This window comes from Dipodomys spectabilis, unplaced genomic scaffold (assembly GCF_019054845.1).
Source record: "Dipodomys spectabilis isolate Male_0828 unplaced genomic scaffold, ASM1905484v1 ptg000352l, whole genome shotgun sequence".
Classification (NCBI taxonomy): domain Eukaryota; kingdom Metazoa; phylum Chordata; class Mammalia; order Rodentia; family Heteromyidae; genus Dipodomys; species Dipodomys spectabilis.
Window position 1 is genome coordinate 1,639,229 of NW_024871029.1, and position 27,746 is coordinate 1,666,974.

Below are 27,746 nucleotides of genomic sequence, written 5' to 3' on the forward strand. Positions count from 1 at the left end.
TCCAAATACCTAAGCAGTGCGAGATTAAATGTATTGTGGTGTCCTGGGATAAAATACTTAAACAGAAAAAGGCCTTTCAGGGGAAACTAAGGAAATCAGAATAAAGTATGGGCTTCAGGTAACAAAATATAATCTAATAACATCGACTGATTCATTGCTTGGATGCATGTACCAGGGTAACATGCTAATAATGAGAAAAACTGGTCCCCTCAGTTCTAACCAGCTGTAACTGATCTTTTAGGTTTCTTTTTTTTTTTTTTTTTTTGGGGGGGGGGTCCAGTCGTGGGGCCTGAACTCTGGGCCTGGGCGCTGTCCCTCAGGTCTTCAGCTCAAGGCTAGCGCTCTAACACTTGAGCCACAGCGCCACTTCTGGCTTTTTTCTTTTTGCTTATGTGGTGCTGAGGAATCGAACCCAGGGCCTCGAGCATGCAAGGCTAGCGCTCTACCACTGAGCCACCTTCCCAGCCCCTGATCTTTTAGGTTACTGATGGACCAGACTATGTCCCCATGTCCTCAAAGGGAGGAGCCAACAAAGGGAGCAACGGAAGCCTCAGTCAACTCTGGGAACAAATTCCAGCTTTTTCCTCCTTCTGCCAATAACCTTCCTCCCAGCTAGGCCCGCCTCATTCCCAGGAAAGGAAAATAGAGGGGGTAGACAGAGCTAGAAACAGACACAACCAAGAGGCATCCTAGGTCCTGACCTCAACCCAGCTGTGGAATGTCAGGGCATTCCTGAGCCTGGGTGGCTTGTTAGCTTTTTGTGTGGTGAGAGACAAGAAAAACAATTAGATAGGGATTAAAAAGTGGCCAGACATACGTGGCAGATAACATGAAGTCCATCATGTAGTTCTTGTTCCCATAGTGCCCTGGGCTTCTACTCAATTGATGCTGCTTCTCATAATACCCTAGGTGCCTGCTCAACCAAAAAGAAAAAAAAAAAATACCAGGACCAACACAAGTATAAAACATGCCTGGCTGGTGCTGGTGGCTCATGCCTATAATCCTAGCTACTTAGGAAGCTGAAATCTGAGGATGGCAGTTCAAAGCCACTCTCCAACAAGAAAAATCCAAGAGACTCTTACTTCCAGTTAACCAGCTAAAAGCCAGAAGTGGAACTAAGGCTTAAATGGTAGAGCACCAATCTCAAGCAGAAAGGCTAAGGGGAGATCTCAAGGCCCTGAGTTTTGGCCCCAGTACTGGGACAAAAAATAATTTGTACAATGCTCATGTGTAGGATTTTTATGCATCGTGAAATTCCTTTTATATATATATACATATATATATATATACATGTGCAAATATATGTATATCATTGTACTATATTAATAGTCATGCCAGTACAAAGAATTTTTTTTTTTACTACAACAAGAGAAATATTTCAAACTTCAGAAATACAGAGGGAAAGGCGGTGTTTTACAAATCAAGTTGGGTATAATATTTATCTGCTTTCTTGTAAGCTAGTATTTGCCGCAGCAGTGTTTACCTGAAGTCACAGAGCCACACAATTTGGCATCTTGGTATGCTATCTCCTTCCCTGTGGCACATGTAGCTTCACATTAAATTAGAAGCAGTTTTTCTACTATAAACTCCTCATAAACGGCAGCTTGAACTATGTAACTGTTCAAAATAAGAACAATTCCATAGAACTCTTGAATCTGTTTTCACTTAGCAACTGTGAAAAAAAAATACCAGCAGCAATGGATCTGGGCCATTGGGTGAAAGTTTTGTTTTCTGTCAAATATGCATAGGAATTTTAACAAATTCTCACTCGGCACTGGGACTTGAACTCCAGACTGGGGCACTGCCCCCTCACTTCCCTCAAAGCCAGCTCTCCACCATTCACGCAATACTTCCATCCGGTTTTTTGGTGGCTAATGAGAGCCTGACAGACTTTTCTGCCCAGGTTAGCTTTAAACCTGGATCCTTAGATCTCACCCACCTAAACTGCTAGGATTATAGCTGTGAGCCACTGGAGCCCAGTTACTGTGTGTTCATCGTAAGATTTCCTCTCAGTATATACATTCTTGAAATTTTTAAATGGGGCTTTGGAAACGCTGCATTGAAGGGGAGTGTACGCCCATGCCTACTCTCTCCAAATTAACTTTATACCCCTTAACAACCTGAAAACTTTCCATGTTCTTCTGCTGGTGATAAAACGGAGACCTTTTCTCCAATGACCTCAAATATGGCAGAAAAAAAAGTCTTATCTAAACTTGGAAAGTAAAGCAGTCAAGGTTGTAGTGTTCTTTGGCATTTAAATGAACTCAGGAATCAGAGGAAGAAAAGAGCAGGGTTATGGATATAGCTCTGCAGCTGAACACTTGCCTAGCATGCATGAGGCCCTGGATTCATTCTCATTCTCTCTCTCTCTCTCTCTCTCTCTCTCTCTCTCTCTCTCTCGCACACACATACACACACACACACACACACACACATACACACACACACACACACGACAAAGCACGATCGATGCTGGCCTTCAAGGGGAAGCATGATCTCTATAAACAAGAGAAATAGAGAAATTGTCTTGGTTCTCCTCAACTGTTTTCTAAAACAGAAATAGTAAAAGAAAACATTCCAAGCCAGGGTACTGGTGGCTCACGCCCGTAACCCTAGCTACTCAGGAAACCAAGATCTGAGGATCTGAGGATTAAGGTTCAAAGCCAGCCTGGGCAGAAAAGTCTGTGAGACTCTTATCTCCAATGAAACACCAAAAGAAAAAGCTAGAAATGTTAGCCCTAAACAATAAGGCTCAGGAACAGCACCCAGACTCTGAGGTCAAGCCCTGGGACTGGCTCAAAAGAAAAAAGAAAACCTCCCAGCATGTGAGGTGCCAGTTGGACCCCTCATAGTCCTCACAGTCCACAGCAACCAACAGAAATGAGGCACAGACAGATTTGACAAGGACAAACCTCAAAGGAATTACTTGGAGTGAAAGGGACCAGGCCGAAGAAGTGATTTGCTATAAAAGGCCATTTGTATAATATTTCAGAAAAGACTGAGTGTCGGTGGCTCACACCTGTAATCCTAGTTGAGATCTGAGTGTTGTGGTTCAAAGCCAAGCCAGGCAGGAAAGTCCATGAGAGTCTTATCTCAAAATTATCTACTAAAAAGCCAAAAGTGGACCTGTGGCTAAAGTGGTAGAGTGCTGGCTTTGAGCAAAAAAGCTCAGGGATAGTGCCCAGGCCCTGAGTCCAAGCCCCAGGACTAGCGCGCACACACACACACACACACACACACACACACACACACACACACACGCACAATCTAAAAAGGACACTCTGACTCCCAGTGGCAGAAAGTACATGTGATAGGGCTGGTACATCACACAGGAGGGTGAGAATTCTAAAGTGGGTGGTAGGCTTTGTTTATCACCTCAACTGCACTGACAGTTTACACAGCCATAGAGGGAATTCTCTGCCCTTATGACAAGACAAGCCCCATTCCAGATCTGGTTACAAAAAAGGTGATCAATCCCTTGAACACACTGCCCCAGAAGGGGACTGGTGGAAAATACAACCCTTCCCAGGCAACCTTGTTGCTATAGAAACCCAAGTAGGAACTGGGTGCCAGTGGCTCATGACTATAATCCTAGCTACTCAGGAAGCTGACATATAAGGACCCTGGTTCAAAGCTAGCCCCAGGCAGAAGAAAAGGCCCTGAGATGCTTAGCTCCAATTAACCAGCAAAAAAAAAAAAGGGTTGGTGAAGTGGTACAGTGTTAGCCTTGAGCAACATAAGCCAAGGGAAAATGCCAGGTCTTGAGTTCAGCCTTAGTATTGCCACACAAAAAAGAAAGGGGTACAGGGCAGTATCTTGGATCAAGCAGATAAAGCATGAGACACCTGGCCCACACAGCAGGTGCCTAACTACCTGCTTTGGTCTTTACAAATGAAAACAAGGGCAAAACTATGAACAACTATTGCAGAGTACAGGCCACGGCCACACTTTCGAAGTAATGATCGTTTCTCCAGGTTACCTTACACATTCCTCACCATGGAGATGGGATGAGGAGACTGGACAGGCCAGGATCTGGGAAGAGCATATGGTCTTAATCTCCTGAGAAACCACCCAGGGAATATACAGAGGGCTTTGTCCATTCCATTGTCAGGTTAATGAAGATGCAGCTTTTTCTCTATATGACAAGAATTAAAGGTTACTTCCTGGGGTCAGGGAGAGGCAATATGAAACACATTTTTCACATTACTTGGCTTATTAGATTTTCCTAACAATCCTATAATACATATTTAAAAAGCCATCCCGGAGCACAAAGCAAAGATGGGGTTTATAGTCTAAGAACTTTAATGATCTCCCTCCCCCAAGCCACAAACTTAGACACTCCTAAAGCCTGGCCCATGTCCTTTGGACCCAGAGAGGGTGGTGAACTGCCCACACAGTTCTGGGGCAGGAGAAAGAAGGAAAACCCCCATTAGCTGGGGAATAGATGAACCAGATGTGATCCGTGCTCACACGAGAACAGTATTATTCAATAGTAGCAGAAAGAACCACCATATACCTTCTACACTGTGGATCAACTTAGTGTGTATGTGATGTTCATACTGGGGCTTGAACTTAGGGCCTCTAGGGGACGAGCAATGGTGGTGGAAAGGTTCTGAAATTGGATTGTGGCAATGGGTCTACAATTCAGAATTTACTAAAAGCCGCAGAACTGGATGCTTAAACTGGGTGAACTTTAAGAGGGTGGCAATTTTGGAAATTATGTGCCTCCATTAAGTTTCAAAAGAAAAAGAACACACCTGTAATCCTAGTGACTCAAGAGGCTGAAATCTAAGGATCGTGGTTTCCAAGCCAGCCTGAGCAGAAAAGTCTGTGAGATTCTTATCTCCAACTAAATAGCCAAATGCCACAAATGGCATTGATAACCCCCAATTCTAATCCTGAATCTCTGGCCTCCAGAATGCAGTCTGTCTGGTCCTGACCACAGCGGAAAAATATCTCCACCCCAGTGATCTTTGAGCCTCTGGAAACCACCACCTGCGTGTGGTTCTGACCTATATAAACTGTGCCCCACTGGAGGCTGGGACTGCTCTCCGTGCTCCCAGGAAGAGGTAGTCACGGCCAGCCAAAGAAAACTCCTTGTCACCTTTGCCCGTGCCTTCGTGGATTTTCTTCACTCCAAGGTCATTACAGTACCAGCCTTGAGCAAAAGTCAAGTGAGAGCTCAAGGCTCTGATTTCAAGCCCCAGTTGCAGCACAAACAAAAAAAAAAAAAAAAAACAGGAAGAAAGGGAAGAAAGGCGGAGGGAAGTCACCGATGTCCTGGAAGGACAGCAAAAGAGGGAAGACAGATCTTTCAAAGATGCCTGCCTCGGTGGGGGTCTGAAATGCTCTTAACCATTTCTGGTTCTATTCTACTGAGCATTGTCTAAGAGCCAGGCCGTAGATGAAGCTTCAGACACCAGAAACAATGCTACAAGGCTTTCACACCCATTTTACAGAGCTTAGTTCCTATTTTATCTGAGGTCACCTGTCAAGAGGAGAGCAAGGCTGGGACAAAGGAATTCAAAGCTTATCTACTTCATGTCAGCTACCTTGAGCCTCAGTCTTCATGGGGCTTCTGGCTCCAACTTCCACATGCTCCCTTACCCACCTCTACCAGATCTGCAGGCTGTCAGGAGCCACAGGAAAATACCTCTGTGGAGACACCGTAGCTCCAGGGAAGGTGGCCTGTGTAACAAAGCGTCCAGGCTCCATTCCAAACATGTTGGGGAACTCCAGCTCCAACCAGTCTGTTACACTGTGAAAGGTTGTTTATCTTCCAAACAAAAACCTCTCTTCAGAACCCAGAGGAAGGGTGGAACGAGGTGGGCTAGTCCATCCAGTCCCTAGGGCAAGGCTGGTGCCCTTCCAAAGCCCCAGAAGAAGATCCCTTTTGTAAAATCAAGATTCTTCCAGCATATGCTCCTGCTAAAAGCCACCACCCTTCTGGGTGTGTTCCCTGACTGTACCAACTCAGTTCTAACTACCAACTCAGAAGGATTATTGTAATATTTTTCCTCAAATGCAGCTCAGAAATGCTAAAAACCACTCACTGGAGGGCAGGAACGCAGATAGGTCACTTCCAAAACAATGCCACATACACACCTATATGCTAGTGTTAGTGGCACTCACTTGTAATGCCAGCTACTCAGGAGGCTGAGATTTGAGGATGGTAGTTCAAAGCCAGCCTGTGAAAGAAAGTCCCATAGAGTGTCTTATCTCCAAAACACCAGAAAAACACTGGAAGTGGAGATGTGGCTAACATGGTAGAGCAACAGGATCGAGCAGAACAATACTAAAGGACAGTGCCTAGGCCTTCAGTTCAAGCCAAAACACACACACACACACACACACACACAAAACATACAAACAAAAAACCACACGTGCATATACACAACCCATGCCTTTTTCCTGTGAACTTAGCACCTTTGGTATTGTAGGACAAATTTCCTTGTTTCTAGTTTGGCAATGAAAATGCATGGTGGTTAGCGTATTTACAGTAAATATTGTCACTGAATTCTTCCCCTTGGAGAGTAATCTGCAAGATGAACAGGATAACCCTTCTTTTTATGAAGATAAATTCCTGGAAGATTTGCTAGAATCTCTTCTCTAGTGCTTTAGCAGAAAGCCAGCTGGCCAAGCCGGACACACTGCAAGCAACCCACCTCCCAACCAAGACACTTGGCTTGGCATGCTGGGTGAAATTTCAGAAGAACTCCAGCCAGGCACAGAGCTAATCAGATGCCCCAGGCAGAGATGCGCAGCTCAGCACTCCACTGGCCTGTAAGGAAGGCTCTGCATACTTTCAACAGCTTTCATTCTGTGTGTCCTGGTCAGCCCTGGGCTTTTGGTGGAACCAGCAGAAATGCTGTCTCCAATACCACACCCCAGAACCACCACCACCACCTCCTCCACCTCCAGCTCCTCGGCTCACTGGGCTCCATTTTCTTTCTGAGTGGCTCTTTCAACAGCTCCCAAAGAGATTCAGAGTAAACTGCCTAAATTACTTGTGAGCTTACAGGAAGAAGCCAAGGACACCAGGGTAACAAGAATCCCTCAGGAAAAAGATCCCTGTGGCTTGCACACTTTCACAGTAAAATGTTAGGAGCACAGCCCAGCAGAGTTTTTCTTCCTTTTCAATTCTTTCTCTGAGGTGTTTGCATAGTAGTGAAAAAAATACATGTATGCACACGCACACACACACACACACACACACACACACACAGAGAAGCCTTTGTGTGTGTGCGTGCCAGTCCTGGGAGGTGAACTCAGGGCCTGGGTGCTGTCCCTGAACATGTTTTGCTCAAAGCTAGTGCTCTACCTCTTGAGATACAGCTCCATTTCTGGCTTTTTTGGTGGGGGTACAAGTGTCACAGACCTTTCTGCCCCGGCTGGCTTTGAGCTGTGATCCTCAGACCTCAGCCTCCTGGGTAGCTGGGATTACAGGTGTAAGCCATAACTGCTGGAAATCTTCACTGTCCAGAGGCTCATCATTCATCATCCCAGGCCCCCATCCTGCCTCAGCAGAATGAAGGCCTGCTTGTTTCTCTACCTCCTGGCTCAGCAGAACTTTAAGTCCACTCTTATCTGCTGGTCGCTCTCTCCTTTGCCTTGTGGCTTCTAAAGAAGAAAAATACATTCCATAGGCTTTGGAATTTGCTGCTGAAAACTCCGGGAGTTCCAGCTTCAGCAGAGAACGCCCTTTTCCCTTCATGAGACCCCTTTACTACAAAAGCCCAGCCAAAGGTTGAGCCTCTCCCCCTCGCCTGGCCCGAAGGAAAGCAAAGCAGCTCCCCAGCACAGAAGACACGCTTGTTCTACACCTAGGTAGGCCTTTGCTCACATGAACACATGCTTTGTTGAGCTTTTCAGGGAATGCTTGGTGTCTGACTGGCTGTCAATCTGCCATCAGTTAATGCTAAAATGCTAACACCATGACTGCCCACATGGCATCCACACTGGACTCTGCTGGTATGTTGGTTAGCGTCGTGTTACTGTAACAAAATACCTGAGATCATTATCTTATCAGGAGCACAGGTTTATTCTTGCCTCCATCTCAAGAATTTTCAGTCCCTGGACGCTTGGCCTCGTTCCCTTTGGAGGAAGGGTACAAGGACCTGGGATGGGGGTAAGATCCCAATGTTCCCCCCAAGTGCAGGCACTGGACCTCACTTCTTTCCACTAAGTTCCACCACCTCTTTTTTAAAAATTCAGATCCTAGGGCTTGAACTAAGGACACGGACACGAGCCCCTGAGCTTTGTGACTTAAGTCTAGTGCCTCACCACTTGAACCACATGTCCACTTCTGCCTTTTTTGGTGGCTAATTAGGGACTAGGGTCTCACAGACTTTCCTGCCTGAGCTGGCTTTGAACTGTGATCCTCAGAGCTCAGCCTCCTGAGTAGCTAGGATGATAAGTATAAGCCACAGTCCCCCCCCACACCAGAATCCACCTTTCAGAGGGTTCACCACCTCCTCATAATACTACAGAATGGGGACCATGTAACACCTGGTGAGCTTTAAAATCTCTGCTACCAGGGCCTAGTCCGGGTCCCAGACTTAATCAGGCTGGATTCAGGCTGGTGTCAAGAGTAAGGCATGGCTTCCCCTTCCCTGGGTGACCCAAACTTGCAGTGAGGGTTGCAATGTATTGCACTGGAGGGAATGTCAGCCGCCCTTTCTCCAGCAGATTTTACATTCTTTGTAGACTTCAACAGAGCCCCAAGGCTCAGCATTCTCTCTCACTGTCCACACTTCAAAAGCTCTAGAGAGCCAGGTGCAGCTCACACCTATAGTCCTAGCTATTCAGCAGGCTGAGTTCTGGGATAGAGGTTCAAAGCCAGACTTAACAGGAAAGTCTGTTAGCCTTTCATCTCCAATCAAATAGCAAAGGCTAGAAGTAGAGTTGTGGCTCAAGCGGTAGAGCACCAGCACTGACTGGAAACGCTAAGGCACAGCATCTGGGCTGTTCCTGGGTGTGGGACACACACACACACACACACACACACACACACACACACACACACACACACACACACACACACACACCTGCTTTTATGGCACCAGAAATACAGAGCATCCAATTTTTTAACAACTAGAAAATGCACACTTTCGTGGAGCTGCGCAATTATCTGTGACACTGGGCTACTGGAGAATGAGCTAGCTAGCTATGTACAAGGTTGCCTTTTTATCAGTGTGGATATAAACACAAGAAGAGGAGAGGAAGTTACAAGGTAACTTTTTTTCAAATGCTGGCTCATTAATTTTCTCATTCCTTGAGTTTATGGGAACAAAATAACAAGAGAATTCTCACCACAGTGTGAAATGCCCAAGTATTTTCAGAGAGAAAAAAGTTTCACTTACAGCTTCCCTGAAGCAAGAAGGAATCAGCATATTGAACAAGAGTGTCTGCTGGGGAGGGGTGGGGGGAATCACTGCATCAAATAACCCCAGCAAGGGAAGCTGGCTTAAATGCACACTTCATAAGGCTGCGGGTGAGGCTCCCAGGTAGAGCACTTGCCTAGCATGCGTGCCTGGGCTCCATCCTTAGCAACCCAAGAGGAAGGAGGAAAGACAGGAAGAGGGGGATGGGTAGGCAGAGAGGGGAAGGAAGACAGCCAGGTGCCAGTGGCTCATGCCTATAATATATAGGCTCTCTATATAGTATAGATTATAAAATTATTTTATAATATGCATATATATATACATACGTGTGTGTGTGTGTCTATGTGTGTGGGACTTGAAGCCGGCCCAGGCTCTTTTCTCCAATTAACCACCAAAAAGCCAAAACTGGGAGCTATGGCTCAAGTGGTAGAGCACTGACCTTGAGCAAAAAAATTCATGATTTTGATCTTTTGGCAGTACAGCCATATTTTTGTTTTCCTTGAACGGTGACCCTCAAAGAGAATCTTTTAGCAAGTTGACGTTTCAGACAGAACCCTTAAAAACCTATTCCAAGCATACAGGTACTCCCTAACCTTCGTTATTCTCGATATTTCTGGAGATTTCCCCCCTAAAGCTCTCTCATTGCAATAGTGAATCAGGAGGATCCAATCATTCCTGTCTCTAGTCCGTTAAACCTGAAAGTACGGTACTTCATCCAAAGATGGGAAAGTGCTTCCCTCCTCTGATGAAAGCAAACACGCCACGCCGCCTCCTCTCATGCGGAGGATATGGCGAGAACTGGGATCCCAACACACCAATTATTCCAAGTGTCACTCTGAAGGAGACTGGGCTCAGCATAATCTCTCTCCACCCAGGTACTGAGCAGTAAGTAATTAGATGGCCTAACAGGAGAAAACAGTCACATTACCCTGCTAAGACCCTACACAGTTCAAAGGGCAGAATTCTTGTGTGCTGGGATCACAGGGGCACAACCAGGCTATTGATGTGCTTACCCAGCATTCCAGTATCCCGAATTCCTATCCAGCTTTCTTCCGTGGTTCCTGGGCAGGGTGACCTAGCTAAGCTCAGGAAGGATTCATGCAATTGCATTATCCGAATAAACGGTATCTTGGATGTAGGGGAGTTGGGGGAGATCCATGAAGGATTTCTAAATTAGTGTGTTCCAACTTACATGTTTTCTACTCTTGCTAGAAATCAATGATCTTTTAATTTTTAAACTGTTGTTGAAACTAAAAGGAGGAGGTGGGGAAACACTAGAATGTTATTAAATTCCAAGTTTCATTTAAAATTTAAATTTAATGCCGAAGAAGGACATGGCTCGGTTTTTAAAGTGCTAGTCTTGTGTATGGGAAGCGTTGGGTTTAATCTCCAGTACTGCAAAACCTACATAAGTAGATGTGTGAATGAATGAAATTTTAAAAATGCTGTTTCTCCATTTAAAACTGAAACAAGGCTGGAGGCATGTCTCACTCCAGGATCAGAGTACTTACCTAGCAAGTGCAAGGCTCTGAGTTTAAACTCGGTACTACCAAAAAAAATTAAAACATTAAAAAAAAAAAAAAAACCCAGCGGCCTAGTGGCTCACACCTGTAATCCTAGCTACTCAGGTAAGCTGAGATCTCAGGATGGTGGTTCAAAGCCAGCCCAGGCAGGAAAGCCCAAGATTCATATCTGCAATTAATCAGCAGAGACAAGAGGTGAAATGTGGCTCACGTAGTAGGGCAGTATCCTTGAGTGAAAAAAGCCAGTGAGAATGCAGTGAGTTCAAACCCCAGTAAAGAGAAAAAGGAAAAGAAAAAAAACATCTTTGTAAATGTTAATAATAGCAATACCTCTACTTCAGCTACCTTGTCATTCTTGTGGGACTGAAATAATAATTACGGATTCAATCTCAGCAGAAGCAGCTGGCTGGTTATTTCCATGGAAAGACACCTCTAATCTTCCCTTCCAAGAAAGCCCAGCCACATGTCTCCTGTATTTCTTTGCAGCATCACTGTGACTTAAGCTGTTTTATTAAAGGGAGGATTATAATCTCACAACTCGAGATTCAATGAGAGAACTGTGAGTTTTAAAGCGGCCTGGGCTACAAACCAAATTTCCAAACCAACCTAGGAAACTCTGGTCTCAAAAATACAAGTCAGGGGCTGGGAAGGTGGCTCAGTCGTAGAGCGCTTGCCTTGCATGCATGAGGCCCTGGGTTCGATTCCCCAGCACCACATAAGCAAAAAGAAAAAAAGCCGGAAGTGGTGCTGTGGCTCAAGTGGTAGAGCACTAGCCTTGAGCTGAAGAGCTGAGGGACAGCGCCCAGGCCCAGAGTTCAGGCCCCACGACTGGACAAATAAATAAATAAAAATAAAAGTCAGGCCATTCACAGTGGCTCATCCCTCCAATCCCAGCTACCTGGGTGGCAGAAATTGAGAGGACTGTGGCCCTAGGCCAGCCTATAAAAGCCTGGAAGATCCTATCAATCAAATGTGTGTGGCAGCACACCCTTGTAATATCAGCTATATAGGAGACTGTAGGCAGAAGGATTATGGTCTCAGGCTGGCCCCCTGGGGACACAAATGCACAAGACGATCTTTGAAAAATAACTGAGGCATAAGGGGCTAGAAATGTAACCCAAGCGGCAGAGTGCATGCCTAAAAAAACCCCAACATCTTCAGTTCAAATCCCAGTACTGCTCGAAACAAAGCCTGTAATTCCTGCAAAGTGGAATTCAGGCAGGAGGGCTGCAAGTTGAAGGCCATCCTGGGATGCGCTTCTGAGACTTTGCCTCAAAAACAAAATACGAACAAAAGGTCCGGGAGCAAAGCTCGAGTTGGTAGCGCGCTTGAAGGAGGGGCTGGATTCAATCCCCAGGTCTGCAAAAGCAAATAAATAACTGAATAAAAAGGAATCCAAGTCGAAGGAAATGTTTTAGCTGGACAACTGTTCTTTAATATGTCTTAATCTCTCAGAGTGCAGCGTTGTAATCCCAGCACTCAGAAGGCTGCCTAGCAAGAACATAGCTAAGTCTCGTTTCAAAAAGAGGGAAAACTGTATTACTCTCAGAATGGAGTCTTTTCCAACAGATCACTCTCGAAGCACCTAGCTGCAAGCATAGGAAACGCAGACAGCCATGCACCTGTGCCCCACGCCTGTCATCCTAGCTACTCGGGCGCCTGAGATCTGTGGATCACAATTGAAAGCCAACTTGGGCAGGAAAGTCCATGACATTCTTATCTACAATTCACCACCAAAAAGCCTGAAATGGAGCTGTGATTCAAGTGGTAGAGCACCAGACCTGAACAGAAAAAAATGAAGGGCTGAGTGCAAGCCCCAGAACCAGCAACAAAAAAAAAAAAAAAAGGAAAAGAAGAGAAAATGTATACAGTCCCTATTTGTCAGCTCTCTCAGCAAGAGACAAGGGTCCAGCCCAGGAAAAGACAGGCCCATAGCACAGACACGAGCATGAAAGCCACAGACAGCACGTGCCCCAGCTCCAAGGCATGGAAAAGTGCCGGCTCTGCAGCATCACCGCTCTTGCAACACAGCTCTCGGGACCTGTCTCATGGAGAAAATCCAGTACTCCACAGTGCCAGAGAGTGGAAACTAGGAAGTAGTTTTCTCTTCTTGCTCCTCCTCCTCCTTCTCTTTCTTCTTTGCTTTTGCAATGATACAAAGAACACGGAGCCTGTGGAAGACTGTTCTGTCATGAACACTGCTCTGTCACTGAGCTACACCCTCCAGCCCTTGGCTTCTGAACACAGGGTCTCACCTTGTAACCTAAGCGGGCCTTCAACTCTCCAGCCTCCTGCCTCAGGTTCAATACAGGGACTGGAGAAGCTTAAGACCACATCAGGATGTACAGTCTTTATGAGAAAGGAAGATAACTTCTACCAAAATCAAACTGCATCTCTTTCTTATCAGACAAAATCAGGACAATTCCACCACACCAACAATTGAGAAGGCTGAGGAAGCCAATTTCCTTCCTGCACATCGGTCTTTCAGTAAGGCAGGAGCAGGCTGCCAGGGCGACGCTGGCGTGTGGGATCCTGTGAGAAAAGCCTCAAATAGTTTGCTTCCTTCCTGCTAATCTTGAGACAATTGTTTTTTCTGAGAAGTTCTTGCTCTGGCCAGCTGACCTGGCCCTTGTTAATCACATTTTAGTTATATCCTTTTCCAGCTGTTCTTTATAAGACATTCTGCTAAAAGCTTCTCACATTTTTGGTTCCACTGTGAATTAAACCACACCCTTTTGCAGAGTGTGAACCTGTGCTCAGCCAATGCAAGCAGAGGGCTGGGCCTGCTGGGTTAGGGCTAACGAGAGAGCAACCTGCTTGCTTTGGGTGCTCGCTTGCCAAATTTTGGGCTGATGGTCCGTGTTTCTGCAAAAGTAAACGTTGCCTTGCCAGAGGTCCTTGCCAGAGTTCAAGTTGGTATCCTTATTTTATGTGACACTCCAAGACTTTGAGTTATTTTTAACAATATCAACAGTCTTCATACACAGTAACTATTCATATAAAATAAGTTCAAAATCAAGTCATATAAAATAAGAAGCAATACCGAACTACACAAAGTAGGAAGCTAAACAAAGCAATCTTCCTCCCTTCTGGGTGCTTAGGTAACTGTCCAAGGTGCAATTCATGTTGCTGCCAATGAGAGAGAGCGTCAGGATGGGTAAGCCGGTCTTCCAGCTGTGGATCAGAGCCTTCCAGTGAGGAACTCTCTTTCAACATCCGTGGACACCACCAGTCAGGAAGCACACAGGGCCTGCGTGACAGTTGGTATCCAGGATGCCAGCAGAGAGCAAGTTGGGTGTGGGTGCTGCCCAAGCAAGGCCCATGCACCCTCCTGCACAGGGGGACGATCATGGGGAGCAGTGGGAAATGGCACCCCTTGCTATGTGGATGAGAAGGACAGGTGATCGATGTCCTTTCCGTTCCTGGTCCCACACTTCTCTAGGGGCAAAAGGGCCTAAATTTTGGATAGCTGGCTTCAAGAAGCTTTACTATATTTACTACAGGCAAAAAAAAAAAAAAAATTCACTTCCTAAAATCATGAGGTTTGTGACACATTATATAACAACATTTAGGAAATGACCATCCCACCTTTCAGATACAAGAAAAAGGGGCTGTGAAACTGGGCATGAAGAACTGCCAACACAAAAGGGGAGTAGAAAACAATAAAAGTAATCATGAAAATTAATGAAACACAAAAACGAACTGCCAACCTAAGTTCGGCAAAGCCAGCTAAAATCCCACAAGGGATAAAACTGCCCCAGACCTCAGCTTTCCTCAGAAACCACAGCTGCAAGCCAAGGGGCTCATGCATTGCAGTCAAGTCTTCCCAATGCCTCCAGGAGTCCTGGCAGCTGGATTTGGTGTCCTTCTAATCCCATGGGACGTTTCTACATCCGCCTCCTGCAGGTTAGACCGGTGCTCCCTTTGAACTCAACGGGACTGGTCCACATAGCTCAACTCACTGCTTGCTACTAGCAGTGAACCAGTAGCTGCTCCTCAGGAGGCTCTGATAGATCTAAGGACCATGGTTCAAAGCCCACCCTGGCAAAAAAAAATTTCCTAAGACTTATCTCCAAATGAGCTAGCCAAAAAGCTGAACATGGAGGCATGGCTTAAGTGGTACTTTCAGCCAGGATGGGAAAAAGCCAAGTGCAAGGCTCAGAGTTCAATCCCAGTACCAACAGGAAACATTCTCACCCCTCTACACTATTTTTTAAGGCTCTGTCTCTCATCCCCAAATTATTTTTGCTTAATACGTTTCTCAGTTTAACAATGCATTGGAGAAGTGAACACTAGAGAAACTACTCTGAAGGAAGGACTACTAGACAAAGAAACAAAGGAAGAAAGGTGAAGAAAGAGGTGAGTAGTAAAGATTTTTTAAAAACAGGAAAAGGAGAGAGAAAGGGAAAAAGCAAGCTGGGAGGGAATGGACAAAGAGATGGAGAGAAACTAATGGAAAATAAGTAAGAAAAAGTGAGGCTTAGGGCGTGGGACACCCAGCTTCCTGAGTGGCTTTCTTTCTCATGATAGCAATGAAAGAGCAAATTTAAAATGGGTGATGTTGCTGGGCATCAGTGGTTCACGCCTGTCATCCTAGCTACTCAAGAGGCTGAGATCTGAGGATCACAGTTCGAAGCCAGCCAGGGCAGGAAAGTCTGTGAGACTCTTATCTCCAAATAACCACCAGAAAACCCAGAAGTGACACTGTGGCTCAAAGTGGTAGAAGTGGTAGAGCAATATTAGCCTTGAGTAGAAAAACCTCAGACACAGTGCCTAGGCCCTGAGTTCAAGGGCCTATGACCAACAAATAAATTAAATAAATGAATGAATGAATGAATAAATGAATGAATGAATAAATAAATAAATGGGGGATGCTGAGAAAGGCAAGAAGATTTTTGTTCAGAATTCCCAGTGCCTAATGCTGCACCATTGACTAGGGAGGCAAGCACAAGACCACGCCCAATCTCCAAGGTCTGTTTGTTCAGGAGACAGGTCAAGCAACTGGATTCTCTTACACAGATGCCAACATAAACAAAAGAATCATCTGAGGTGATGATATACTGATGGAGTATTTGGAGAATTCCAAAAAGTACATCCCTGGAACAAAAATGATCTTTGCTGGCATTAAGAAGGGAGAAAGGGCAGACTTGATAGGGTCTCTCAAAAAAGCTACAAATGAGCAATAGTCAGTACCTTGTGTACTGCAAAACAAAGGTCTCATGGCTTTTCAATGCGTACCCTAATTTAATTGACCTCCAACCTCAGAATGTAGATCATGAATGGCTGACAGAATGTTTTTCTTAGACAATCCTGATTTAAGTAAAACTGGCTTGTGCTTAAGTGAATATGATCTTTAAAAATACTGTCATTGTTTTCCCTTTCTGTGATATGATTGGACTTCATCATGTTCAGTTTTTCAGCAAGATAGGGAATAATACCATCTCCAATTGGTTTTAAACTTAGACTTCTATAGCTAGTACGAAAACACTGGGGAAATCCCTTCACTGTCTCAGAAGCAAGCAAGATTCACTTATGTTTCAATTTATGATCACTAGCCTGTTAAAGACAATGGTCGAAGATAAGAAAGCAGTGTCTATATTTTTGGTCTTAACTGGTTAGAATTTCCTGTCTGAAATCTGCCTTTTACTAATTGAAAGGCATTGTAGTGTGACTTATGTATGAATATCAAACAAAGAATATTTAACACCTCTCACATTTTATAGTTGATCTGTAAGTTCAGATGCTTTTATAGTGTCCATAATAGATACAATAGCAACTGTACTTTTGAATTCTTTACTAAGACAGACAAAGTTATAATTTACGGTTGTCTTTAAGCAGCTATTCAGAAACACAAAATTGTGGAATTACTGTGTATGTGTGATTGATAGTGGTGGTTTTTTTTGCCAATTTCTTAGAGAAAAGGATTCAAGTAGAGTAGATACTTCGTAAATTATGTGGCCATAAGACAAGATAATTAAAAACAAAAATTACATTAAAAAAAAAAAAGGAAGGGCTAGTGGTGCTGTGGCTTAAAGTGGTAGAACACTAACTAGAGCTGAAGAGCTCAGGGACAGAACCCAGGACCAGAGTTCGAGCCCTACGACCAACCAAAAAATGTAAGGCCAGAACAAAGGAAGCAAAGAGAAAGAAAGGATGCATGGAAACAGAGACATGATCCAAATGAAGGAAGGCGAGATCAGAAAGGAAAGACAGAAGGGAAGTAAGTAGGAGAAAAAGAAAGGTACAAGACTCAGGCAGCAGTGGCCTATGTATGAAACCCTAGCTCCTCAGCTAGGGTTTGAGATGTGAGGTTTAGGCATCAGAGTCATCCTAGGCAGGACACACCCTAAGCCTCTTTTCTCCAATTACTCTTCCAAACCCCAGAACCCTTTCTGAGTAGTGTGGTCCCTGACCGTGGTCACGTGGGAAAGGTGTGCTGCCTAGGCCTGCCTTGAAATGGTCACTAGCTGCAGAGGAAAAGACACATGTAAAGCTGGTGCCAGTGGCTCAGACCATAATCCTAGCTACTTAGGAGACTGAGAACTAGAGAATCGTGGTTCAAAGCCACCCAGGGCAAGAAAGTCAGTGAGGCTCATAGCTCCAATTAAACACCAGAAAACAAGAAGTAGAGCTGCGGCTGAAGGCGGTAGAGGGCTGGCCTTGAGCAAAAGAACTCAGGAACAGCACCTAGGCCCTGAGTTCAAGTCCCATAACCCACAAAAACATATATCACACATCCTACATTCTTCCTTGCTGCCACGGAAGTCGGAAGGAGGAAAAGAGGCTGGGGTGATGGCCGTGTAAATAGAAAGGTTTGCGCTGTAGGCTCTTTCCAAACCTTAAGGGATGAGAACTTGGAAATCCCAGGAGTTGCAGGTGAGCTGAAGAGAGCCACAGACTTCAGTGGGTGAGCAGTAGGGAAAGGAGACTCTAGGAGGCAGTGTGCAGACCTGTAGTTCGCAGGTGGGTTAGCAGGAAAGTGCCACTCATGGCTCACGTCCGGCCCTGGAGAGGAGGAGGATGGGAATGAAGGAGGATGGGAATGAAGGAGGAGGATGGGAACTAGGCTCAGCAACACAGACCAAAGGTGGTAGGGAAAGAACGCGAGAAGGCAGGCCTGCAGCAGCTCGGCCATTACGGAAGAAGACGCAGAGGGGCACGGCAAGCTGCCTTGACCCACCGGCCACACCACTGCCCTGGAGCCTACACTGCAGAAGGTAGAGAGAGTTAAGGGTGAGCCACAAACTGTCTCTGCTACAGGAGCCAGCTTGAGCCAGGCGCTGGTGACCCACGCCTGTAACGCTACCTACTCTGGAGGCTGAGATGTAAAGAGTCACAGTTCAAAACTAGCCAAGAACAAAGCCAGACAACAAAAATCAATCAATCAATAATAACTATTTTTTTAAGGCTGACAATAGAGCCAGGTACAGGGTCTAGTGTAATCCTAGCTACTTAGGAGGCTGAGATGTGAGGATGATAGTCTAAAGCCAGCCCATGTAGGAAAGTCGTGAGAATCTCCAATTAACCAGCAAAAGGCCAAAGGTGGAGCTGTAGCTTCAGTGGTAAACCATCAGGTTCAAGTGGAAAAAGCTAAGGGACTATGACCAGGCCCAGAGTTCAGGCACCACGACCGGACCCAAAAAATAAATAAATAAAAATAAAAATAAATAAATGGACAGATAGATAAGTAAATAAAAACATCAGATGCAAGAAAACACCAAGGCAGGAGCTAAATCAGATCCCAACTGGAAAAGTCCCACAGGTATTTTGGAAATGAGAAGGCTGTTTATTTGTTATCCACTCTAACTCTCCCACCAGGTAGAGGAGGCTTATCTGTCTATCTGCATCTACCATCTACGTAGCCTGAGGGTCAAACACAGAGTCTAGTACGTGCTGGGCAAACCACAGCTGGAGTACAAAAAAAAAAATCTAGTTAAATGTTCCAATTACAGCTTTAAGTTGCAAGGGAGGAGGCATCCTCATGTTCAGGAGGTCTGAAGGGTGAGGTGGGGGCTGAATTTCAGATGACCCCATAAACCTTTCCAGGGACAGTAACTTTCTCCAAAGTTATTGAAATTGCTCACTCAGGTACTAGGCATGCTTTGTATTCCAATCCATCTGGAGCAACTTCTCAAGAGATTGCTTTGAATTAGCTTGCCCTTTCTACTGAACCCAGGGCTAGGCACTCCTACCACTGAGCCACACGCCCAGCCCAGAGGTATATTCTTTGGAAGAGAATGAAGAGGTGACAGGAAGTTCCTCCTGTTCACTCAAAACCAGTCTTCCACCACCTAGGGAACATCCTAGGTCTAAGTTAGATGCCAGTCTGAATGGTTGATAATGAACAGTTTTACTACCTAATAGAATCTGGAACATTTTAACTATAAAAACAACAGCGGGGAAGGTGGCTCACGCCTGTAATCCTAGCTACTCAGGAAGCTGAGATCTGAGGATCACGGTTCAAAGCCAGCCCAGGCAAGAAAATCCATGAGACTCTTATCTCCAATAAGTCACTAGAAAACTGGAAGTGGCGCTGTGGCTCAAGCGGTAGAGCGCTAGCCTTGAGCTGAAGAGCTGAGGGACAGCGCCCAGGCCCAGAGTTCAAGGCCCACGACCGACACACAACAACAACAAAAAGGTGGCTCCTGGTTATCTTACGGCTGCCCAGATTTCATCTGTAATCCTAGCTACCTTATCTCCAATAAGCTAGCAAAAAGCTGGAAGTAGAGGGCTGGCTCAAGTGGTAGAGCACTAGCCTTGAGCGGGAAAGCAAAGGGAAGGCAAGGCCTTTTAGTAAAGAAAAAATGTAAGAAAAGGGCTAAGGGAACACAATGTGCAGTGTGTGCACAGAGTGAAGCTCTCTATAAGGTTCTGTCCACACGCAAGGGGAAATGCTGTAAGAACAAGGCAGGCGCTCCAGCGGCCCAGGACCAGCACCACTGCAAAGTCAAGCCGCCCCCCTCCCAAATCAGCTCGGGCCCTCTGGCTGAGAACATCTCAAAAGCCTCTTTTTTTAAAAAAACAACTCTGGGGTTCACAGGACTGTGGACCTTCAAAGGTTTTTTTGAAAGGCAGGTTATATCACAGGAGGAAGTAAAAAGCCAGGAAAGCAACCATTGTCATTATCCTAAAGAAAGCCATGGGGGCTGGGAAGGTGGCTCAGTGGTAGAGCGCTTGCCTTGCATGCCAGAGGCCCTGGGTTCGATTCCTCAGCACCACATAAGCAAAAAAAAAAAAAAGAAAAGCCATGATCATGAGCAGCCTTTCTCTCTCCCTAACCCTCTCTAGGCCGCCTGCCGCCTGGCACTCATCTACCTGCTCTCTGGCTCATTTCTTATGCAGATCATTGGCTGGAGATATAATCACAGGGCATTTCTTAGTTCTCTACCCATTTTCACTCTATATACCAAACACAAACCAGCAAATACGGGGAGATGCAATGTTTATTACAACCACCAGGCTGAAGCTGAACCAAAATCCTAGAAAACGCCTGGGCTTTGGGATACACATTAGATGTTTAAAAAATAAGCAAATCCACCTTTTTGTACCAAGTACTCCAGAGTTCATGAGAAAATATCTCAAAACTTCACCCTCCAAATCCATTGCCTTTCTTTTTTGGGGGGGTGGGGGGGATCCGGTCGTGGGCCTGAACTCTGGGCCTGGGCGCTGTCCCTCAGCTCTTCAGCTCAAGGCTAGCGCTCTACCACTTGAGCCACAGCACCACTTCCGGCTTTTTTCTTTTTGCTTATGTGGTGCTGAGGAATCGAACCCAGGGCCTCGAGCATGCAAGGCAAGCGCTCTACCACTGAGCCACCTTCCCAGCCCCCATTGCCTTTCTTGCAAATCACCCCAACTCAAATCCAGGATGCAGTTTTCCCAAGCTCTCTGAAGCCTGGGCATGGTAGCTCAAGCCTATAATATTAGCAATTTAGGAGACTGACACCTGCAGAACTGAGGTTCTAAGCTAGCCCAGGCATAAAATTCCCAGAGACTCTATTTCCAGTCGACTAGCAAATCTGGTGTGGCTCAACTGGTAGAGCACCCACCATAAGCAAGCAAGCCAGATGAGTGAAAGATGATGAGTTCAACCAGTGAAAGAAAGTTGGGCCAGCCACTGATAATTCTAGCTACTCAGGAGGCTGAGAGATCTCAGGATTGTGGTTAGAAACCAGCCCAGGTAGACAAATCTGAGACACTCTCATTTCCAATTAACCAATAAAAGAAATGGAGGTATGGCTCAAATGGTAGATCGCTAGCATTGAGGGAGAAAAGCCAAGCATGAGGCCCTGAATTCAAGCCACAATACCATTTCCAGAATAACAACAAAAGCTTAATGCACTGGCATTTTCTGTTTTTAAAAAAATTAGAAATACAGATGGGGGAATTAGAAAATGTAAAAGCTTTCATTTTGGATCTTGTGTTTGAAAGGCCTTAGCCACGCCCCAGAGCTATCCTGCAGTTCAGAAAAGAAGCTGAGGCTGCACAAATCCAAGTGTGTTACATATGTGCACATTTTTTGTTGTTGTTGGGCTGAAGTAGGACTCCAACAGAGAGCATGGAATTTGCATGAAGCTTTTTCCACTCAAGGCTAGTGCTCTCCCACTTGAGTCACATTTCCACTTACGGCTTTTGCGATGGCTAATTGAGGTTAGAGTCTCACAGACTTTCCAGCCTAGACTAGCTTTCCAATCTGCATCCTCAGATCTCAGCTTCTTGAGCAGCTGGGATTTCACTCATGAGGCACCACAGCTGCAGGCTTAATATATACCTTTATTTTCAGAAGGTGTGTGAGACCATGCAAGATAACTGCAGGTCTCTGAGAAAAACCAATGCTCCAGGCAGAGGGCAAAGGAAACGAGCTAGAAAAGCCCATTGTATAAACAGCTGGAAAGAAGGGGGGGGGAACAGCAAGGAGTTTTCATATGAATTAAATATTTTTTCAGAGCTGCAATTACAGCACTGGTAATTTGAAAATTAAACTCCTGTCAAAACAAAGGAGTTCAAGGCCTGGAGGCGCAAGAAAAAGCAACTCTGGGAACCAGGAAAGAATGTAAAAATGTATCCTTGTGGTTTACATTTCACAACTATGAATCCTGGTGTAAAGTTTTAATTACTTTTCTCCAAAAACATAATCCACTGAAAACGGGGTGGGGGAGCACAGAAACAATTCCTGCTCCCCCCCCTTTCCAGCTCCTAAACTATAAGCAGGATCAGCTGTGTATAATCTCTGTTGTTAAATCAACACAAAATAAATATGACTGCAGCAGTAGCAAGCAGATCTTTTCAAGTCCAGATGTTTTCTTTCCAAACTTTAATTCAGGCCCTCTAAACATAATGAAAGTATTAAGCTGCACATATAAAAAAAACCACCAAAAAAACCCTTTTTTTAAAAAAAGACAGACATATGTGCCTGCCACTTGTGGTTCATGCCTGTAATCCTAGCTACTCAGGAAGCAGAGATCTAAGCATCAAGGTTCAAAGCCAGCTCAAGCAGGACAAGCACAAAACAATAAACTAGTCGAAATTTTAAAAGCCTGACATGTCAATCAACCTACCATGCTCAGCTTTTCCAAAGCTAGAGCTGGAGTTTGTTTTGTTTTGGTGTATGCCTGTCTTGAGTTTGAACACCGGGCCTAGGTGCTGTCCCTGAGCTTTATTGCTCAAGGCTAGCTCTCTACCACTTGAGCCACAGCTCTACTTTTAGCTTTTTGATGGTTAACGGGAAGTAAGAGTCTCCAGTGCTTTCCTGCCCAGGCTGGCTTCAAACCCCAATCTTCAGATCTCAACCTCTTGAGTAACGAGGATTACAGGTACAAGCTACCAGTGCCCAGCCATAGCAGTGTTTGTTTATGTACCTATGGAGAAAAAGCTAAATTTGCGAAACTTGAAAAACGGTCCATCATGACAAAATCTCCACTCAACTGTCCCGCCAACCCCCACATTCAGTGTTGGAAATGGAAGCAGGGCCTTCAAAGGCTGAGCCACAGGAAGTCTAAACTGTCATTTCTTAACATTCCAAGGGTTCAAACGGAACGTTTTAATATCTCATCTGATTCCAAAACCATTGACAATATTTTTATTCTATTCTGTTCTGGGTGTGTGTGCGTGTGTGTGTGTCCTGGAGACTGAACTCCGGGCTTCAAACTTGCTATTACAGAGGCAGGTCAGCTTGGAAAGAAAGCACAACCCTAGGAGACACTCACGCATCCTACCTCCTCCCTACTACCTCCCACAGCCATTCCTCCATGGGACCAGGTAATTAGTGGTCAGTTTATGACTAGAATTTCTCCCTAGGGGTAGAAAAACTTTGGGACAGCTCTAACCAAACTCAGGCACCTGCCCAGTAGAACCCTTTGTGTCGTTAGCCAAAACTTCATGCCACCAACTCCCGCTTAAGGTTTCATGGATACGGATTGCATCTCGTACATAAAATGATGAGATGGCAGACCCCTTCCAGAAATGCACAGTCAAGATCCCTAAGATCAGCCCAGTCATTATTCTGAGCTCTTCCTATACTCCAGGAACCCTAGAAAACTGATTTTTTTTTCTTTGGTGCCGGTACTGGGCCTTGAAATCAAGGCCTAGGCACTGTCCCTTAGTTGTTATGCTCGAGGCTGGTGCTCTGCCACTTGAGCTCCACTTCCATGTGCGCTTTTTGCTGATTAATTGGAGATAAGTCTCTCAGACTTTTCTGCCCTACTTGGCTTTGAACCACAATCTCAGATCTCGGCCTCCTGTGTAGCTAGGATGACATTTATAAGCCACCAGCTCCTCATGAGACAATGTAGTTCTTAAGCGAATTACCTCCAAGTACTTAATAGGTAGGTTCTAACAAAGAATTCCACAGAACATGGAAGTAGAGGACTTGAAAATCAATACAACCAATACTTCTACAAATGAGATAATAACGTATTTGGACTACTGATCAATCTTTTCCTTGATTTTTTGTTTTTCAAAGAATTTTTTTTTGCAGTACTAGGGATCAAATCTAAGCCTTGAGCATAGTAGGATGTGCTTTCCACTGAACAGCCGTAGCTGTAGCTAACCTAAGTACCATTTAATGTTTTTGCCACAACAAAAAGAAATAAATATTACTGTGATAAATATCACTGCTTATAAGTTTACAAACATATGCACAATTAACACTGGGGCACAATTTCACCAGTTACAGAACAAAGAATCACCACCGACTTTTGGAGGCCGGGGGGATAACTGGGGTCCTGGTCTCCTCTTCATCTCTGCATAGTCCCTTCTCATTGTAGGTCTAACTCATGCATCGGTATGCCCTTCTTCAAGGGGAAAAAAACAATCTTGCCATATAGGCCTGTAACTAATCTGATAAAGGCGCTCCAGGGTTAATGAGAACGCAATGTGTAGGCCTCCCAGGGCGACATGTTCTGTACTTGAACTCATGGAAAAAGAAAAGGACAGAACAGCCAAGAGAAAGGTCCAAGCTCTGAAATCCTTCCAACAGGAAGCCACCCACCCACCCTCCTCTGCGTCTGGCCAGCCCTACCTGAAGGCTAATCATCTTTCCCTGGGCATTTCCCCAGCTTCTTGCTCTACCTCTCCAGGGATCCCATACACAAGGAGAGAGAGGAGGAGGAAAGCAAGACCAAAGGAAATTTTAAGTTATCCATTTAAGTTATCCAGGAGGGAAAAAAAAAAAAACACAAAAAACTGGGATGCCATGGGTGTCAAGGTCTCGTTTTATATAATAAGTATGTGGGGAATCAGCTATGTGCTAATTGGACACCCACGGTGATTCCTTCAACCAAATAAATAATCCCTCCCGTCTGCCGTATGGAGTCAATAAAATGCTCTAAATTTCAGCTCTTAAAATGGGAACTTACTGGATAAAGGGGCAACTTTTGATTTCTCTCAGGATTTCATGTCCTAGAACAGGCTAGTGATAACAAGTAATCCTAGAACAAAAACCTGTACCTGTACTTGTGTGTGTGTGTGTGTGTGTGTGTGTGTGTGTGTTGCTCATGTGATGGTAACTATTTGCACAGGGCACACCACACCCTGGGCAGTCACCTCCTCAATTATTCAGGGACACAAGCTGATAAAACTCTACCCAGGATCTATCCACATTCGAGCCCCGACAGTAGGGGGGAAGTATAAAAGGCCTCACTACCCCTTGCATTTCAGAGTAGAACTAGTTTGCAAGGAAGGGAAGCTGAGAAATGTAATCCAATAGTGAGCCGCACCGGAGAGAAGACAGGGACTAAAGAAAATATCATCCGCACCAGACCTGTATGTCCAACTCTGCACGCTGAAAGATGCGAGTTGCTGGAAGGGACGTGTCGGTGTGGGGGGAGATGAAACCAGCAAAAGAAAGTAGCAGTTAGGTAAGACAGAAAATCTACCATTTTTGTGCAAGTGACGCAGGCCTGAATTTCTAGCCACTCAGGAGGCTGAGATCTGAGGATCGCGGTTCAAAGCCAGCCCGGGCAGGAAAGTCTGTGAGACTCTTATCTCCAACTGACCATCAGAAAACTGGAAGTGGCGCTGTGGCTCAAGTGGTAGAGCGCTCGCCTTGAGCTGAAGAGCTGAGGGACAGCGCCCAGGCCCAGAGTTCAAGCCAGATGGCTGACAAAAATAAGTGGAAGTGTGGCTCAAGTGACAGAGCAACAACCTTGGGCTCAAAAGCCAACTAAGAGCAAACAGGCCCAGCAGCAGTACAATTAATTAGTTAATTAATTAAAACAGAGGAAAACCCCAGATGTACCTAAAGGAATCAGCTAGAAAGTTCTGGTTATATCTAGAGAGGGGAAGTACTGTGTAGAGCTGCCAGAATGTCACCATCTGGGAAGAACTAGTTGGTTACTTATACTTTCGAAGAGCCACTTTGATACACATAAAAACAAAACTAAAAATGTTAAGATGCACAAGCAGGCTGGGGCTTGGCTCAGTGGTAGAGCAGCCTGCCTAGCACGCGTGAGACTCTGTTCAAACAAGTACCACAAAAAAAAAGAAAAGAGAAAATATACTAGGCAACAGTGGCTGGGCCTATAATGCTAGCTACTCAGGAGGCTGAGATCTGCAGGATCAAGATTCAGAGTAGAAAAGTCCATGAGACTCCACCTGCAAATAAAGCCTGCTGGAGCCATGCCCCATACAGCAACCAAGCACACACAAAGCACTGAGTTCAAATCCTAGTGCTGCCAAAAAAAAAAAAATACACTAACACTTTTCCTTTTTTTTTGCCCACAAGTAAAATGTTGCTGTTTCACATTAATGGCAGATTAGTCTACCCTGTTTTCCCTGACCTTCACAATTGGTCTTTGATCGGAAACTCTTAAAAAGTCACCTTTGGCCAAAAGGTGATCTCACCTTTCCTACTCAATCCTGAACTGATTTCCCTTTTTCTCATCCAACATAAACTATCTTTCCTGCTTGATTGCTTGCGACTTCATAGTCAGAGAATTAAAATAGCAAATGGAAAACAAAAATAAAACAACAACAAAGAAAGTTGCCCAGGGCTCATCCATACCTGTAATCCTAGCTGCTCAGACACGCGAGATCTGATGACTAGGGTTTAAAGCCCTTCTGGGAGGGAGAAATTCAAGAGACTAATCAACAAAAAACTGGAAGTGAAGGTGTGACTGACATGGTAGAATTCCAGCCCTAAGCAGAAAAAGCTAAGGGACAACACAAGGCCCTGAGTTCAAGCTCCAGTATTAGAGTATGTGTGCACACGCACATACACACATGCACACACACACAGTAACAGCCAGGGTCTCCCCATTCACAAAACAAAACAAAAATCTGACCTCTCTGGACTGGAGCTGTGGCTCAAGTGGTAGATCAGCTGTGAGTGGAAAAAGCTAATCAAAAGCCTAATTCCCGGTGCCCCCACAAAAACAAACAAAAATAAACACCTTTATTTTGCAACTAAGAACATACTTACTTTGGAGTTCAACCTTTTAATTTTTATTTTTTTCCTTCTGTGGTGCTGGAGAGCTAACCCAAGACACAGTCCAAGCAACTGCCCTCCCACGAAGCTACACCCTGGATACCCCACTAACATTGCACCTGTTTTCAAAAGCTTCACAAAGAGCCAGGCACTAGTGGCTCACACCTATAATCCTAGGAAATCAGGAGGCTGAGATCTGAGGACCAAAGTTCAAAGCCAGCCCAGGCAGGAAAGTCCTTGAGACTCATCTCCAATTAATCACCAAAAGCCAGCAGTGGAGCTATGGCTCAAGTAGTAAAGTGCTAGCAAGCAAGCCTTGAGGACAAAGGCTCAGGGGCAGCGCCCAAGCCCTGAGTTCAAGCCCAGGAGTGACACCAAAAAAAAAAAAAAAAGGCACACAAAGCAACATGCAACCCAGAGCTCTTGCAGAGCCTTCTTTGTGGGATAAAGTTTGCAGATTCCATATATAAACAGAGCCAAGGCTAGCAGAAACCTGTAGAATTATTGCTCAAAGTAAAGCTCCACACCTAACCAATGTTTGAAAGTAAAAGACAACCTGGGGGAAAAAGTCTATTCAGCCTTTATACCCTAAAATTATCTTGTAGAATGCCTGCTATGCAGAAGGAAAAGTTCCACAGAGCCAAGGCTGCCCTTCCCTTCCCCCTCCCCAACTCCTAAAAATCCAGTCACAAATTCAGGTTTCTTTGCATGCTGACACAAAACAACTTTGGTGTGCAGACTACTCCAAAAGACATTCCGAACAGTGCTCCCAAGCCAGACAACATCCCAGTTGCTTTGGCCATGAACTATAAAAGTGAATTAAGGCACCCCAGTTCATTATGACCAGAGGAGAAAACTACTATTTGTTATTCAACATGTTGCTAGCTAGCTCTTGGGCAAACTAATGTTCTTTTCCTT

At 45.1% G+C, this 27,746-nt stretch overlaps 1 protein-coding gene and 1 pseudogene across 1 annotated transcript in view; one reads left to right on the forward strand and one right to left on the reverse strand.

Annotated features, from left to right (window-relative positions):
- Window positions 1-27,746, reverse strand: part of LOC122095474 (protein Shroom2-like) — a 91,090-nt gene that overhangs the window by 55,369 nt on the left and 7,975 nt on the right. The gene's annotated exons all lie outside the window — the stretch shown is intronic.
- LOC122095477 lies at window positions 15,771-16,092 on the forward strand (annotated as a pseudogene).